This window comes from Bombina bombina, chromosome 3, assembly GCF_027579735.1.
Source record: "Bombina bombina isolate aBomBom1 chromosome 3, aBomBom1.pri, whole genome shotgun sequence".
In the NCBI taxonomy this organism is placed as follows: domain Eukaryota; kingdom Metazoa; phylum Chordata; class Amphibia; order Anura; family Bombinatoridae; genus Bombina; species Bombina bombina.
The window spans coordinates 558,994,491-559,011,923 of NC_069501.1; the positions used below are offsets into that span (position 1 = coordinate 558,994,491).

At 38.2% G+C, this 17,433-nt stretch overlaps 1 long non-coding RNA gene across 1 annotated transcript; it reads left to right on the forward strand.

Moving 5' to 3' along the window:
- Positions 1–8,061: 8,061 nt before the first annotated feature.
- LOC128653666 (uncharacterized) lies at positions 8,062–14,949 on the forward strand. Its single transcript, XR_008401379.1, has 2 exons — positions 8,062–9,634; positions 12,551–14,949. It is a non-coding gene; the product is annotated as an uncharacterized LOC128653666 (long non-coding RNA).
- Positions 14,950–17,433: the final 2,484 nt, after the last annotated feature.

Sequence of the window (17,433 nt, forward strand, 5' to 3'; positions counted from 1 at the left end):
TGCTTTAGTCTTCTGGTTGTATCCATTTTAGCATCTATCTGTTCAATAAACATCTGCCAGTGTATGTTATTTTTTTAGTTTGGAAATGGAAGGGGCGGTCCTCACCATTCACAATCCAAGTATACACTTTCGTGCTATTAAAGCAATTGTGGTCAAAAGTGGTCTGACTAGCAGGTTGATCTCTCCAATCCAAAAAGCATATTTGTTCAATTCAGGTATATTCAAGCAGGTATATTTACACAATGTGATAAAGTAATAAGATCTGATTATACCTACAAGCTCAACCCATTTTATTAGGTTGTGGCTTCAAAACACAAACGGCTAGATTATGAGTTGTGCGCTAAGGTAAAAAAGCAGCGTTAAATTGCTAAAAAGTACACTAACACCCAAAAACAACCTATTAACCCCTAAACCGAGGCCTTCTCGCATTGCAAACACTATAATACATTTTTTAACCCCTTATCTGCCGCTCCGGACATCGCCACCACTATAATAAACATATTAACCCCTAAACCGCCGCACTCCCGCCTCGCAAACACTAGTTAAATATTATTAACCCCTAATCTGCTGTCCCTAACATCGTCGCCACCTAAATTATATTTATTAACCCCTAATCTGCTGCCCCCAACGTCGCCGCCACTATATTAAATTTATTAACCCCTAAACCTAAGTCTAACCCTAACACCCCCTAATTGAAATATAATTTAAATAAATCTAAATAAAATTACTTTCATTAACTACATTATTTCTATTTAAAACTAAATACCTATGAAATAAACCCTAAACTAGCTATAGAATAACTAATAGTTACATTGTAGCTATCCTACGGTTTATTTTTATTTTACAGGAAAGTTCGTATTTATTTTAACTAGGTAGAATAGTTATTAAATAGTTATTACCTATTTAACAACTACCTAGCTAAAATAAATACAAATTTACCTGTAAAATAAAACATAACCTAAGTTACAATAACACCTAACACTACACTATAATTAAATCAATTCCCTAAATTGAATACAATGAAATAAATTAAATTAAATCACAAAAAACCCCCACTAAATTACAAAAAATAAAAAACAAATTACAGATCTTTAAACTAATTACACCTAATCTAATAGCCCTATCAAAATAAAAAAGCCCCCCAAAATAAACCCCCCCAACCTACAATAAACTACAAATAGCCCTTAAAAGGGCCTTTTGCTGGGCATTGCCCCAAAGAAATCGTCTCTTTTTCCTGTAAAAAAAAAATACAAACACCCCCCCAACAGTAAAACCCACCACCCACACAAACAACCCCCCAAATAAAAGCCTAACTAAAAAAAAACCTAAGCTCCCCATTGCCCTGAAAAGGGCATTTGGATGGGCATTGCCCTTAAAAGGGCATTTAGCTCTATTGCAGGCCCAAAGCCCTAACCTAAAAAATAAACCCACCAAATACACCCTTAAAAAATCCTAACACTAACGCCTGAAGATTCACTTACTGGGAGAAGTCTTCATCCAAGCGGAAAGATGTCCTCAACGAAGCCGGCAGAAGTGGTCCTCCAGACGGGCAGAAGTGGTCCTCCAGATGGGCAGAAGTCTTCATCCAGATGGCATCTTCTATTTTCATCCTTCCAGCACGGAGCGGGTCCATCTTCAAGACATCCGATGGGGAGCATCCTCTTCTTCTGACGGCTTCTTCGTAATGAATATCACTTTAAGTGACGTCATCCAAAATGGTGTCCCTTAGATTCCGATTGGCTGATAGAATTCTATCAGCCAATCGGAATTAAGGTAGAAAAAATCCTATTGGCTGATGCAATCAGCCATTTGGATTGAACTTCAATCCTATTGACTGATCCAATCAGCCAATAGGATTGAGCCATCTTGGATGACGTCACTTAAAGTGATATTCATTACGAAGAAGCCGTCGTTTGAAGAGGATGCTCCGCGTCAGATGTCTTGAAGATGGAGCCGTGCTGGATGGATTAAGATAGAAGATGCTGTCTGGATGAAGTGGATTATGGAATTCTTAATGGTGCGCAAATTGCCCCTTGCACTATCACCTATCTGCTCCCAAAGACAGATATATAATGGAAAGATACAAGAAATATATAAATTGGTGAGAGTGCGCTAGCAGCAACAGGGGATGTGTCACTGGTATAGGCAAATATATAAAATCAATAAAGCAAATAAGTGATAAAATACAAACACATTTATATCAATAAACACATAGGTAAAATTCTGAATTGGTTCGATTGTGCTAAACAGCAGCAGGGAATGTGTCACTGATATAGGCAAATGTTGTTTGAATATATTATGAAATCAATAAAGCAAATTTGTTATAAAATACAAACACATTTATTTCAATAAACACATAGGTAAAATCCTAATTTATATAAATGTGTTTGTATTTTATCACTTATTTGCTTTATTGAATTTATATATTTGCCTATACCAGTGACACATCCCCTGTTGCTGCTAGCGCACTCTCACCAATTTATATATTTCCTGCTGTCTGGATGAAGACATCGGCCGCTTGGATGAAGACTTCTGCAGGCTTCGATGAGGACTTCTGCCACTTCGTTGAGGATGGATGTCAGGTCTTCAAAACTGTAAGTGGATCTTCGGGGGTTAGTGTTAGTTTTAGATTAGGGCTTTTGGGCAATTGAAAAAGAGCTAAATGCCCCTTTAAGGGCAATGTCCATACAAATGCCCTTTTAGCTTAGGTTTTATTAGTTAGGTTTTATTTGGGGGGTTGGTTGTGTGGGTGGTGGGTTTTACTGTTGGGGGTTGTTTGTATTTTTTCTGCAGGTAAAAGAGCTGATTTTTTTTGGGGCAATGCCCCGCAAAAGGCCCTTTTAAGGGCTATTGGTAGTTTAGTTTAGACTAGGTTTTTTTTTTTTATATTTTGTCTGGGCTTTTTTATTTTGATAGAGCTATTAGATTAGGTGTAATTAGTTTAAATATCTGATCATTTCTTTTTTTATTTTGTGTAATTTAGTGTTTGTTTTTTTTGTAATTTAGGTAATTGTATTTAATTTAGGTAATTTATTTAATTGTAGTGTAAGGTTAGGTGTTAGTGTAAGGCAGGTTAGGTTTTATTTTACAGGTAAATTTGTATTTATTTTAGCTAGGTAGTTAGTAAATAGTTAATAACTATTTAGTAACTATTCTACCTAGTTAAAATAAATACAAACTTGCCTGTAAAATTAAAATAAACCCTAAGCTTGATACAATGTAACTATTAGTTATATTGTAGCTAGCTTAGGGTTTATTTTACAGGTAAGTATTTATTTTTAAATAGGAATTATTTAGTTATTAATATTAGGTTTTATTTAGATTTATTTTAATTATATTTAAGTTAGGGGGTGTTAGGGTTAGGGTTAGACTTAGGTTTAGGGGTTAATAAATATAGTATAGTGGTGGTGACGTTGGTGGCGGCCGATTAGGAGTTAATAAATGTAGGTAGGTGGCGGCGATGTTAGGGGCGTCAGATTAGGGGTTAATAATATTTAACTAGTGTTTGCGATGCAGGAGTGCGGCGGTTTAGGGGTTAATATGTTTATTATAGTGGCGGCAATGTCCAGAGCTGCAGATTAGCTGTTAATAAGTATAATGTAGGTGTCGGGGGCGGCAGATTAGGGGTTAATAAGTGTAAGATTAGGGGAGTTTAGACTCGGTGTTCATGTTAGGGTGTTAGGTGTAAACATAAATTTTGTTTCCCCATAGGAATCAATGGGGCTGCGCTACTGAGCTTTACGCTGCTTTATTGCAGGTAAAACCAAAAACTTTTAAAAAGCGCCAAACAGATATATGTGAAAAAACAAAATAAGCAATTCCCTAAACACATTTCATGATTAGCAATTATTAGTATAAATAATAAATAATAAATTCCAATGGGCAATAAAACGTTAATATATAAATAAAAAGTCGTTCCTACTTTATTGCAGGTAGTGTCCCTTTAAATAAATATGTTTCAATGTCCAGGATGAAAAATAAACCAATTCTCCTTTCTTGTGCAGCTCCTTTTTAATCACTGGTGTGATATCGATGAAGAAATGTAGCTTGAAAACTAAAAGAGAATGGACATGGAGCGCAAGGAAGAAAGCAGAAAGAATATCATAGTGCAATATGTCTGAATATCAAAACACAGTTTATTATAAACAAGAAACAAACTCACAAATTAAAACCTCAAACAGTTTGAGGTATGTGTGCAGCGTTAGTATAGATGATACTATACAGTGTCACGGAGTCCTACTCCCCCCTCCTGACTATCCTGTCTGTGACCGTCAAGTCCCCGTGCTGGCTGCAGAAAGTAGGGAAGCAAATAGAGGTCCTCTGAAAAACAGCCACTGACGAAGCGGGAGGAGTCCTGCGAAACGCGTAAGGCCACGCCCAAACGCACACGTAGTGTTACGTTTGACCCCTTCAGGTCAGGAGGAACCGTTGCCGGCAACACGGGTTGACCTACTGAACGAGGGAACTGTTTTTCGGAGGACCTCTATTTGCTCCCCTACTTTCTGCAGCAAGTACCGGGACTTGACGGTCACAGACAGGATAGCCAGGAGGGGGGAGTAGGACTCTGTGACACTGTATAGTATCATCTATACTAACGCTGCACACTGTTTGAGGTTTTAATTTGTGAGTTTGTTTCTTGTTTATAATAAACTGTGTTTTGATATTCAGACATATTGCACTATGATATTCTTTCTGCTTTCTTCCTTGCGCTCCATGTCCATTCTCTTTTAGTTTTCAAGCTACATTTATTGCTTTTGTTAGACTTTTTTTCAGCCGGCTCTCCCCATTGATGTCTATGGGGAAATCATGCACGAGCACGTATTACCAGCTCACCGCTGACTTAAGCAGCGCTGGTATTGGAGTGCGGTATGGAGCACAATTTTGCTCTACGCTCACTTCTTGCCTGTTAACGCCGGGTTTATAAAAACCTGTAATACCAGCGCTGTAGGTAAGTGAGCGGTGACAATAATGTGCAAGTTAGCACCGAGCAGCTCTTACCGCAAAACTCGTATGCGTTTAGTTATAGAAAAAGATTGTTAGTTGGAGGTAGATTGAAAATTAAGTTTCTTGTGTGTCACAAAATTGCACATATTACAACTTTTATTGTTACATTTATAACTCCTCTTTTTCACAAACAGGGGGTAAGTGGATTCAGGAATATAAGGCCAAATATAGGCCCTCTTCCCAGGCACATACTGTTTTTGATCACTGCCTGACATAGCAACACAATTCACTAATAATGTTTAGATTACTTATATGTATTTATTACCATGTATCGATCACTTGCATTACGCTTTCACAATTAGCAACAAGCTGCCATTTATCACTTTTTTATCTTATCTTATACATTTCTCTTTTTTCATTATCTACATATCCTAATGAGTTTCCTTCATTATACTATATAGATAGGCGATATATACATACCTAGATTAGTATTACTAACATTTCCAGAGCACATTTTTTATCCTTTAATTTTTTCACTCACTTCACTTATTCCACGCACTTAGTTGTGTTACAATATTTCAGTTGCACACTACATCTCATCACTTCCACTCCCTCATTCATTCATATATCATTTATCCACAATAAACATTCACAAATATTTACAACTTACATCATGTTCTTTCCATCTAAAGGGGAGGAGAGTCCACAGCTTCATTCATTACTGTTGGGAATTAAGAACCTGGCCACCAGGAGGAGGCAAAGACACCCCAGCCAAAAGCTCAAATACCTCCCCCACTTCCCTCATCCCCCAGTCATTCTTTGTCTTTCATCACAGGAGCTTGGCAGAGAAGTGCCAAGGATTCGGAGTAGTCTCTTATGGAGGGTAGTACTCTTCACATTGGGACTGGAGTTTTAAGTAGTTCTGTCAGCCTTTCAGTGAGAGCCTGGGCGAAAGTTAGAGTCCGGAGATGCAGGGAGAGTCTTTCTGCGAAACCATCCTGACTCATATTAACAGCTACACAAGCAATCAGCGTTGATGAGTTTCACTGCCTGCTTTCTGCACTCAAGTTCAAGTCAGCAGCAAGGCTACTAACCTGTCACACTTGAAGGGCCGTGTTCCTGTTTAACGGCGTAGATTCTGGTATGATCGTTTAATTTTTTATTCATAATGAACACGGAACACAGGGTCACTGTGTGACACCTTTTATCTTTAAATAATCAAGGGTTAATATTCCTAGAAAGGGGATTATTGAACAGGGGGGGTTTATACATAATATTGTTTATTGTGTCATTGCTGCGTTATGTGCGAGATGAGGCTCTGGCAATGTGTGGGATTTTCAGGTTACTGGCGGGAGTATTTTGCGGTCCTTTTTGGTGCGTTTTCTCCTTAGTGCAGGGGCGGTCCTGCCAGGCATTCCATGTGACCGGGTGTGCCTATCTCTCTTCCTCTGTTGATCAGCAGCGCAGGAGACGAAATGGTTTCTGTAGTCCAGGTCCAAGGAGGTGGTGAGTGTCCCATCCATTGGAGGTATAAACGTGCCTATTTATAAGTTAAGCAAGTCCGTAATAAAAGCGCAAGCTATGGAGGACTCTGACGCGTTAGAGGGTTCTCCTTCTTTAACAAAGTCTCATTCATGTGTTTATTGTGTGGAGGTTCTGGTAGATCAGCCTGATCAACTATGTTCCACATGTCTTGTTAAAGTTACAACATCTAAATGTAATCAGATGTCTAGTACTACTGAGTCATCCACCTCTGAGGGTTCCTCGTCCCGTGAGGTGCGTTCCCTTCATTCATCTCCAATTTCACATGCAGCGCCCCGTGGTCCAACCGTTACTCCTTCGGTAGAGATTCGTTGGCCGTCAGACTTTGCGGACCAACTGGAATTGGCGGTTTCGAAAGGGATCCATGCCTTACCACATTATACGAGGACAAGGCCCACTCCGACTCTTCGGAGGAGGCACCTTCTGGGTCGGAGTCCGTGTCATCTAAATCAGGCTGCGGAGGAGCTTAATTTTAGGTTTAGGATGGAGAATTTGTGCTTTTTGCTGAGGCAGTTGCTTGCTACTCTGGAGGTTCTGGAGCCGAAGATTCCGGAGGAACCTTCAATTCCTAAGCTAGATAAGGTATACGAGGACAGGGTAGTACCTCAGACTTTCCCGGTTCCTGTTAAGATGGCTAATATTATTAAGAATGAATGGGAGCGATTAGGTTCTTCCTTTTCCCCTTCTTTTTCCTTTAAGAAACAGTTCCCCATTCCGGACTCTCAGCTTGAACTATGGGGTACCGTCCCTAAGGAGGATGATGCTATCTCTACGCTCGCAAAGCGGACAACTATTCCCCTTGAGGATAGTTCGTCGTTTAAAGAGCCCATAGATAAAAAGCTGGAAAACATGTTAAGAAAAATGTTTCAGGACACAGGGTTTGTTTTTTAGCCAGCAGCGGTGGTTGCTGGAGCTGCGACATATTGGTGTGAATCTCTGTGTGAAATGGTCGAGGGGGAGACTTCCATTGACGAGATACAGGATAAGATTAAGGTGCTAAAGGTCGCCAATTCTTTCATCTGTGATATATAATGCAATATGCAAATTATTCGCCTGAACGCTAAGGTGTCAGGTTTTTTAGTTTTAACTCGCAGGGCTCTGTGGCTAAAGTCTTGGTCTGCGGACATGACCTCTAAGTCAAGGAAAGATTCTGTTCAGTCCAGGATTCGATTCGATCATATCCACGGTAACGGGAGGCAAGGGTGCTTTCCTACCTCAGGATAAGAAGGCTAAGCCTAAGGGATCTACTTTTCATCCCTTTCATGCGGACAATATGATAGAAATACTCGATGGAGGTGAGCAAATTAGGTCTATAGCCACTTTTGGGCTTGGTATAATATATAGCAATAAATATATATATCAACAATAAATAAGAAATTAGTTTCAACCAACATGAATAACATGTCATTCTCCTCGAAACATATATGGTATATGTTAGGGGTAATTATGTTAGGGGTAATATGAACCTGACGGCAGCCATCTTGTTCCTCGCAGCCATTTTGTAATGATTAAACTTTATTATACAGTACTGGGTTATTATGTAGTGGGAACTATGTGCATGTTATGATAGTTTCCTTAGCTGTTCGGCCTTGTCAATGTACTTTGGCTATACGCCCAGAAGAAGATAATGTCAATAAGATGGTCCAGAGACCTTGTTGTCTCCGCAGATGTTAGCTTATTATGACTATGAGATTATTGTTATGAGCTGGTGAATTCCCAGAATCACACTGTGTAAAACTGTGTAAGATGACGCGGTCCCAACGTGTCATCCCCTTAACCCTGTATGCTGTTATAAGAAATGCTTGCACTGTTGAATAAACAGGATTGGCTTTAGATCATAATGCTGCGTGGTCTGAGTCATTCTAAGGGATCCTTATCAGATAATCTACATCTGCCTCAGGTGGTACACTGGGCCCGTGGCTTCGGCCTGACCTGACACTTACCCCCCTGGGGAAACACCTAACAATTTTGGTGTCAGTTTGTGGGATTCGCCGTGGGTGAGTATGAGTGCTTTTACCATGCTTTCCTTCTGTGAATCTGAACCTAAATTTAGTCTGGTAATAGGTGTTGATAATATATGATAAAGGGTTAAAGGGGTTCCTGTGGTTGAAGCACAGGTTTGCGGAGGTTATAGTCCTGCCGGCAGTTGTGATAACCCTCCAGACAGGTGTAGAGTCCTGTGCTGGGATACGACAGGTATTGTGAGTCCTGTCTGTGATAAGCGTGCAAGAAATATATGAATGCCAGTTGACGGAGAGCTTTTAAGCTAAGCTCCCCCGGGCAAGGTGGCAGTGAGTGAGTCTCATGTGTGTTAAAGTTTCCCATATTCATTCCCATAATAGAGTTTTGTTACCCACCTGAAGCTCATGTTGATATCTGATGCTTGCTTTGCTTTGGTTATTTGTGTTTTGCTGCTATATAAAATGATGCTGTGCGTAGCAAATATTAAGTGGCTATGCATGTTATTATTGTGGCTATTATTGTGTTGAGAAATGGGATCTGCTTATAGATAAGAATGCACAGAGAAAATTACATGTGTAAGGTCGAAAAAAAAAGAGTTAATAGTTTCTGCAAACGACAGAAATATTTTTTTTAAAACACTGTCAGTGAGTACTGCTGTGTGGTAAATAGAGAAATCTCTGTGTAAAAAAAATGTAGCAGGCAAAGAAGGGGGGCCACCACTGAGCGCGCACATAGATCAGAAAAAAAAAAAAAAAACTAAAGAAACTGTTACAGCAGCTCCGTTTGTAAGACTTTTTGTTTGCTTGCAGTAATGAAAAGGAAATTTTGTATATTGAGATGCATAATGTGTGATGGTCTGTAGGTTCTCACTGTGGTATGCGTATAACAGATTTACTTTAAACCAAAAACAGAATGTATTATTTGAAAATGATTGTCCCAATCCAGGCAAAAAATTGCCATTTTGCGTGGAATCGGAATGAAATGCATTTTGAACTTGGTGACAAGTTAATCTGGTGGTTTTTTATATGTATGTGGTACGCTATGAAATAGATGTTTTTCTGAGAAAGAAAACAAAGGAGTGAATCTCTGGTATGCGAGATGGAATGAGCTTGTGTGTCGGTATCGCTGTAAAAATGTTTCTTTCTGTTTCTCTGCTGGGAAATCAGACATTGTAAGAAGATATTTTGTAAGTGTTATTTTTTTTATATACCTGTATTTTAAAGTCAGCAGCATGTTTTAAGTATGTGGTATTAATAAGCAGTTTTAGTTTTAAGTGATAATTGTTTTTCGGCATGTAAAGATATGATATTGTTTTTGCAAGTGAAGTAACGGCTTTGAAAGTGGCTTTGAAAGTGCGATGGTGTGTGTGATTTTTTGTCACGCTCTGGTAAATATGAAACTGTTTCTGGTATGATTAATGGGTTCACGTATGTTGTATTTGTAAGGTCTGTGCACGGAGTTGGTGCACACAATGAGATATATTTATAGGCTGTAATTGCAAGTTTATCTAAAAGTGCGTCCGTTTTTGTTGCATGTAAATTAATCTGCAGGTCATGCTACAGTACAGAGGTGGAATTTCTGTGGTAAATCATACAAGCAGCCTAAATTATGGTTAGGATATATATATGAGATTTACGTGATGAATGGTTAGTCCTTAAAGGGACAGTCCACTGTACAATTGTTTTTATATTTGTGTATTTTCAATGACTTGTTATACAAGCTACATAGTATAAAATATAGGAGAAATTGCATTTGCAAGTTTATTTGTATATATATGAAGTAGCTGGTTTTAGGCTTTCAAAACACAGTTGATTGCAATGGGTTGAATTTTAGATAATAAGAATATCTCATTATCTTATATTTGTCTGTAAAATCAGAGCTCAGTGCGTAGACGGAGCAATAGAAAATTGTCATTTATTATTTAAAGGATCAGTTACACTGTATTAGTAGTTTGCAAAATATATTTTAAGAGACCTTTCTTTGTATATATTTATTTTAAATCTGCCATTTAGATAGCAGATATTTCTTTTTGCAGTATAACTTAATTCTCTCTGTAATGCAAACTGAAGTGATAAGTTGTCTACAATTTTAGTGTAGCGATCTGTGAGACTAGAGAAAAAAACAAACGAGAAAGAGGAGTGAAAATATTTAAAGGGATACAGGCAAACTGATATAACATCTGAGAATTTAGGGGGAATATTTACAGAAAAGACAATGAGGTTTACTGTAAGCCTAACACTAGTATATTTCACTGTGTTAGCAGTTTCAATTAAAGATTATTTTTTAGTTTGGGTAAAATGTCCCTTTAACTAGCCTGCATCCCGCTGTGAGTGCGTTCTTATGCTGCTTATGCTTGCTTAGGCTATTTAATGAATGTCAGTATACATTTTTATTATAAGGATCATTGGGAATAATTTAAAGGGGAAATTGTATTATTATTCTTTTGTAGAAAGCTTATTTTTGTGTTATATGCGGTTGTTATATTTGGCTGGAGAGCTGCAGAATGGTGATTATCAAATTATACACAATGTTAAATCCAATAATTTTGTTGTGGTTACCGTTAAACTAATTGGCATTTATCAAGTTTTAGTGTGAATTTTATATTCTTAAGCAGTAAACAGTGTTTTTCCTTTAAGTAAAAATGAAACTTTGAGCTTGCCTTACTATCCTTGAGAAGACTGATAACACTGTGCATGTTTTGGTTTTCTTTTAAAAAAAAAAAAAGTTCTCTCTTGTGTTTGGCTTCGTCGCAGAGAGAAAGATTTGTACTTTACATTTAAAGCGGCAGTACTGGTGTTCTATGTTATAAAAAAAAAATTATAAATATAAATTGCTCACTACAAATAAACTAGTATTTATATTATATTCTGTCACAGAATATAGCTTAAAACTGATAATTTTATTTCTGTGGCTGTCAAACTGTATCTCACAGATATTACAAAACTCTTTGTTATTATAAAATAACCCCCACTGCGTTCAATAAATAAATTAGATATTATTTAATGAAGTGATTTCAGTGACACTTTATAATATATATAGTTATTTGGCTACTAACCAGTCAACAACTATAACTATATTCAGTTTCATTGCTGCTTAACCGCTAAGCCGTGGTCTATAATGTGTCTACTATAAACACCCCTATATTAAGGCAATAGGGGATGGCAAACAAATGATGCACAATTTCTCTGATTCTACTGCATTTACATAACTTTCTAATGTATCTGATTATAGTTTTAGTTTTATTTATATGGCTATTTTGTCTCTTGGTCTTGCAAAGAGATTTAATCAGCCTGTGATAAGAGGCAGCCTTCAAAGGCTTAACAATTAGCATATGAGCCTACCTATGTTTGGTTTCATCTAGGAAAGTTGGTTAAAATTAAAAGTCCTATCTGAATAATGACATTTTCATTTATACTAGTATGTCCCTTTAACAGTGGATTTGCATGGTGCATGCGGCAGGAGAACGGTGGCTGTACCATGGTTATCTGATTGTTCCCAAATAAGCGCAATTTTATTTGTACAATACGCAAATGAAGTTTCTTGGCCATCTGCTGTGATTGCTTTCTTGGTGTGATATCAAAGTTTTGTACATAGTGGATGTTTTTAATTGTTTGTAGTGTTTTGCGAGTGTTGCATTTCAGTGAATGTCAGAATATGTGTTAAATTTTTGGTTAATTGTGGTTGTTTGAAATTTGTGTCGGCAGCTAATGTTTTGTTTTGTGAAAGACAAGAACAATTGGTTTTCAATGTTTGTTTGTTATGTTTTTCTCTTTTGTGACTACGTGTGGAAGCGTGCTGTATGGACAGCATATTGAATTGTGAAGTGTATTTGATTTTGCTTGCTATTGAGAATTGTCTCTGCATGAGTGGAGTGCATGATTTGTCATTTAGTCTCTTGTTATGTGGTGTTTGCGTGTCACATGAGATGTTTCACGCAAACAAGGGGGAAGTGTTGATGAGTATTGATGAATATCTTTATGTAATGGGGGTGATTGTTTTTAGGAAGTGAACCTAAAACGTTTTGAATCTCCTCTTACAATGTTATTGCATAAACCACCAGCTGTGCCCTAAATTTCCCTTTCCTTGTCTTACCCCTATGCAGGATGCACTACGTCCCTAGGATTGTCTAGAACTTTCCTTCATTGGGAATCTGGCCACGGACATCATCTACCTTGATGGCCACCCCGGTCGTAGCCTGTAGACCCAGACCCCACTCCTTTTTTTTCCCCTCCCTGGTGGATTAGATCTCTTCATTGTCTTTCTGTGTTGTACTTTGCTCTCATATTTCAGATGCCTAAAATGTTTTATTTTTCTATTTGGTTCTTAACACTATATTTGTATTTGCAGGATGAGAGTATGATGCTGTATCCAGAGATTGAAAGACACTAACTTAATTATTTTTGAGTTTCCATATTTAGGTAAAATCTGTACAGGCAAAATTCCATAAGTGCACTCTTCAAAAGATTAAAGATTGAAAGCAAGTAAACCTTTAAAGAAAGAAAAGATGAAGATGAAAGACCTTTTGTCAAGCTTGTTTTAACCACCATACTGCAGTAAAAGTTGCTGAACTATCTTTGGATCCATTCTTTGCTTTGCATGCTGGTACCAGCCCCAGAACTGGACTCTGGGTAATCCATGACTGTTTCCTCTGATGTGTGTCTTCAGGACATAAAGACTATCCTTCTCTGGACTGTGCCTTGCCGCTTGATATGGAGGACCTGTTATGCTGTTACAGGGTCAACCAATTGAATTAGGGGAGTATTGTTTTAACTCCACTCCTTATATTGCTTGTTTTGTATTCTCTTGTATTTGTTTTATTTTTATTGATCATATTTGGTATAAGAAATCATATGCTTTACTGGTATTAGTGCACATTGTAGTTTATGTGCTTAACAAAGTAACCCTTTAGATAAATGTAACGGTGAACTTCGCAGTATTGTACCCTATTGAATGACCCACTGAGTATAAAAATATGTTTAGGGAAAATGCTGCAATATATCATAATATTTTAGACCCTTCACCCTCTATAACATAAGGAGGACACGTCTCAGCTAGAAGTTTATATTAAATATACGGAGAAATGTTTGTTTGGGGAATAGCATAATTATAGTTTATGAAAGCAAATGTATTTTTCCCTTTTATTAATTGGTATGGTATCTGCAACGTGAATTTGGTCATTCCTGATGTTTGTCAAATAGAGTAATTCTTACCATAAAGATGTGTTTACCTTTAAAAGAGTTTGTAGTTTTATATGATGTTCTGTTTGTATGCGTTCCTCATACGGGAGTGTGAGAGAATTTAGGTTGCATAAAATAATTAGTAAACTAGTAGTGTTTATATCAGATGAGATTGTTGAATATTAAGATCATGGTTGGAGAATTATACACATTATAGATAGCAGCCATGCAGAATAAAGCAACACGAGGTTCTTTTAATTTTTAAAAGTTCAAAGTGACACTGTAAAGCAATTCATTTATTTTTATTGACTGTTTTCCTTTTTTCCATTTTTGCTACAGGGCAGGCCTTAGCATAAGTTTTAGCATAACCATTCAGGCCCTTGATGAAGTCTGGCAGGTTTTCACTTGATTAGTATTCATGAAGTATCATTTAAAAGTGTATAGAGAAGTTGTAAATTATTCTCTGAGAAATATCAATGTATTTAGTTTGTATTATATATCAACAATGTTTTGTTTGATTTTAAATGACATAAGATGAAAGTGACGTTTTATTTGGACATAATTGTGATTGTATTGCGGTGTGTACTCATCCTGTACTGTTTCTGTTTGCTTCCTAGACTCCCTGTGACTCAAGTGTTTGCTTGCCAGGGGTATCCACTGGTTGCCTTGTCTACCCCATGAACAAACCATCAGATTTCCAGCATCTCCCTGCGGAAGAACCGTGGATAAGCACCCCTACTGCAAATGAACTGTTGGAGAATTGTATTATAGCAAAGTGTCAAGGTGTAGCGCTCTCAAATGGACAAAGACTGTTCTTAAAGTGATCAGAGGCCACCTAGAGACAGTTGTGCTGTTGCTATGTCATGCTTTACTGTGGAGAAGGAACTGTTGGACATATTGGGGGGTGCTAGCAATGCAGGTGGAGAAATAAACGATGCAGCGTTGTTTGGGGGTAGATGGGGGGCTGGTTGGGTCTCTGTGCCGGTAGACCGGTAGTTTTGGGAGGGCTGGAAGATAGATGGAAGGTATTGGAGGGGCTGTACCTATATGCAGTGACAATTAGCCTATAAAAGTATATCACGACATAGGAATATTTTTCTCTTTAGTATTCTCACATAGAGTTCTGTTACCATAATATAAGTCTCCGCAGATGTTAGCTTATTATGACTATGAGATTATTGTTATGAGCTGGTGAATTCCCAGAATCACACTGTGTAAAACTGTGTAAGATGACGCGGTCCCAACATGTCATCCCCTTAACCCTGTATGCTGTTATAAGAAATGCTTGCACTGTTCAATAAACAAGATTGGCTTTAGATCATAATGCTGCATGGTCTGAGTCATTCTAAGGGATCCTTATCAGATAATCTACATCTGCCTCAGGTGGTACACTGGGCCCGTGGCTTCGGCCTGACCTGACACTTACCCCCCTGGGGAAACACCTAACAGTATATGCAGTAACAAATCTTCAATATCTAAAGAAAAACATTTGAACAAACAACTGCTTACATTTAATATCATAATATTGTTAAGATCACTCAGAGAAAATAGTACCACTTGAATGGATTAGGTGGTCGTCATGTTAAGAAGAAATAAATGCTTCTATAGGATTCATTGTCCTTTGCCTACGAAGTAGGCTCAATGGTGTCGGGGGGGGGGGGAGGAAATAGGAGAGAAACCAAAAGAATGAGGCTGAAAGGCAAAATGAAAAGATTTAAAAGGGCTTATGCTGTAGCTCCCCCCAGGGAATTTTGTCTCCACTGGACACAGACGGGAAAGGGGTAGTGGATATGACCCGCTCACATATCCAGAGTGGGAAAGGGAGAGGAGAGATACATTCCGTGGAGAAATATTATGGAAGCTGACAACCCTATAAACCAGAAACCATGGGACATTATACTAAATAAGAACCTATGCGTTATTGGGTAACACTATGGATAGATTAAGAGCTTACCATATCTCTGTATATTAGGTGAAGAATCTATCAAAAATCCCATCTAAATCTTTTTGTGTATATTTAGCTCTATTATCTCAGATAATGTGGGTATAGAAAATAACAGATCTATATATTCTCCTTTGTAAGCCACTATTTGTCGAGAGCATAGCAAGCTAGGTATTATATAGATAAATGGTGTCAGCCAACTTCCCGCATAGGCATAGCCCAGGACCTTCAAGTATAAAGCAAGGAGTCTCATATATATTTAACATTGAACCGTGGATTTAAGTGATTTTGAACATGGCATGGTTGTTGGTGCCAGACGGGCTGGTCTGAGTATTTCAAAAACTGCTGATCTACTGGGATTTTCATGCACAACCTTCTCTATGGTTTACAGAGAATGGTCCGAAAAAGAGAAAATATCCAGTGAGCGGCAATTGTGTGGACGACTTGTTGATGTCAGAGGTCAGTAAAGAATGGTCAGACTAGTTTGAGATGATAGAAAGGCAACAGTAACTCAAATAAACACTCGTTACAACCAAGGTATGCAGAATACCATCTCTGCATGCACAACACATCAAACCTTGAAGCAGAAGGGCTACAGCAGCAGAAGACCACACTGGGTGCCACTCCTGTTAGCTAGGAACAGGAAACTGAGGCTACAATTCACACAGAATCACAAAAATTGGACAATAGAAGATTGTAAAAATGTTGCCTGGTCTGATGAGTCTCAATTTCTGCTGCAACATTTAAATGGTAGGGTCAGAATTTGGTGTAAACAACATGAAAGCATGGATCCATCCTGCCTTGTATCAAGGTTCAGACTGGTGGTGTAATGATGTGGGGGATATTTTCTTGACACACCTTGGGCCCCTTAATACCAATTAAGCATTGTTTAAATGCCACGGCCTACCTGAGTGATTTTGCTGACCATGTCCATCCCTTTATAACTACAGTGTACCCATCTTCTGATGGCTACTTCCAGCAGGATAATGCGCCATGTCACAAAGCTCAAATCATCTTAAACTGGTTTCTTAAACATGACAATGAGTTCACTTTACTCAAATGGCCTCCACCGTCACCAGATCTCAGTCCAATAGAGCACCTTTGGCATGTGGTTGGAACGGGAGATTTGCATCATGGATGTGCAGCCGACAAATCTGCAGCAACTGCGTGATGCTATCATGTCAATATGGACCAAAATGTCTGAGGAATGTTTCCAACACCTTGTTGAATCTATGCCACAAAGAATTAAAGTAGTTCTGAAGGAAAAAGTGGATCCGACCCGGTACTAGCAAGGTGTACCTAATAAAGTGGCCCGTGAGTGTATATCTGATGGTATTTTGGTACAATATATATCTATATTTCTCTTGTTAAGTGTAGTCAGTCCACGGGTCATCCATTACTTATGGAATATATCTCTTCCTAACAGGAAGCTGCAAGAGGATCACCCAAGCAGAGCTGCTATATAGCTCCTCCCCTCACATGTCATATTCAGTCATTCTCTTGCAGCCTAACTAAAGATAGGTCGCTGTGAGAGGTCTGTGGTGTTTTTTAACTTAGTTTATTTCTACAATCAAAAGTTTGTTATTTTAAATGGCACCGGAGTGTGCTGTTTATTCTCAGGCAGCATTAGAAGAAGAATCTGCCTGCGTTTTCTATGATCTTAGCAGACGTAACTAAGATCCACTGGCTGTTCTCATCTGAGGAGTGAGGTAACTTCAGAGAAGGGGAATAGCATGCAGGGCCCCCCTGCAAATGAGGTATGTGCAGTAATTATTTTTCTGAGGAATGGAATTGACTGAGAAAATACTGCTGATACCAATGTAAAGTAAGTTCAGCCTTGAATGCAGTGATAGCGACTGGTATTAG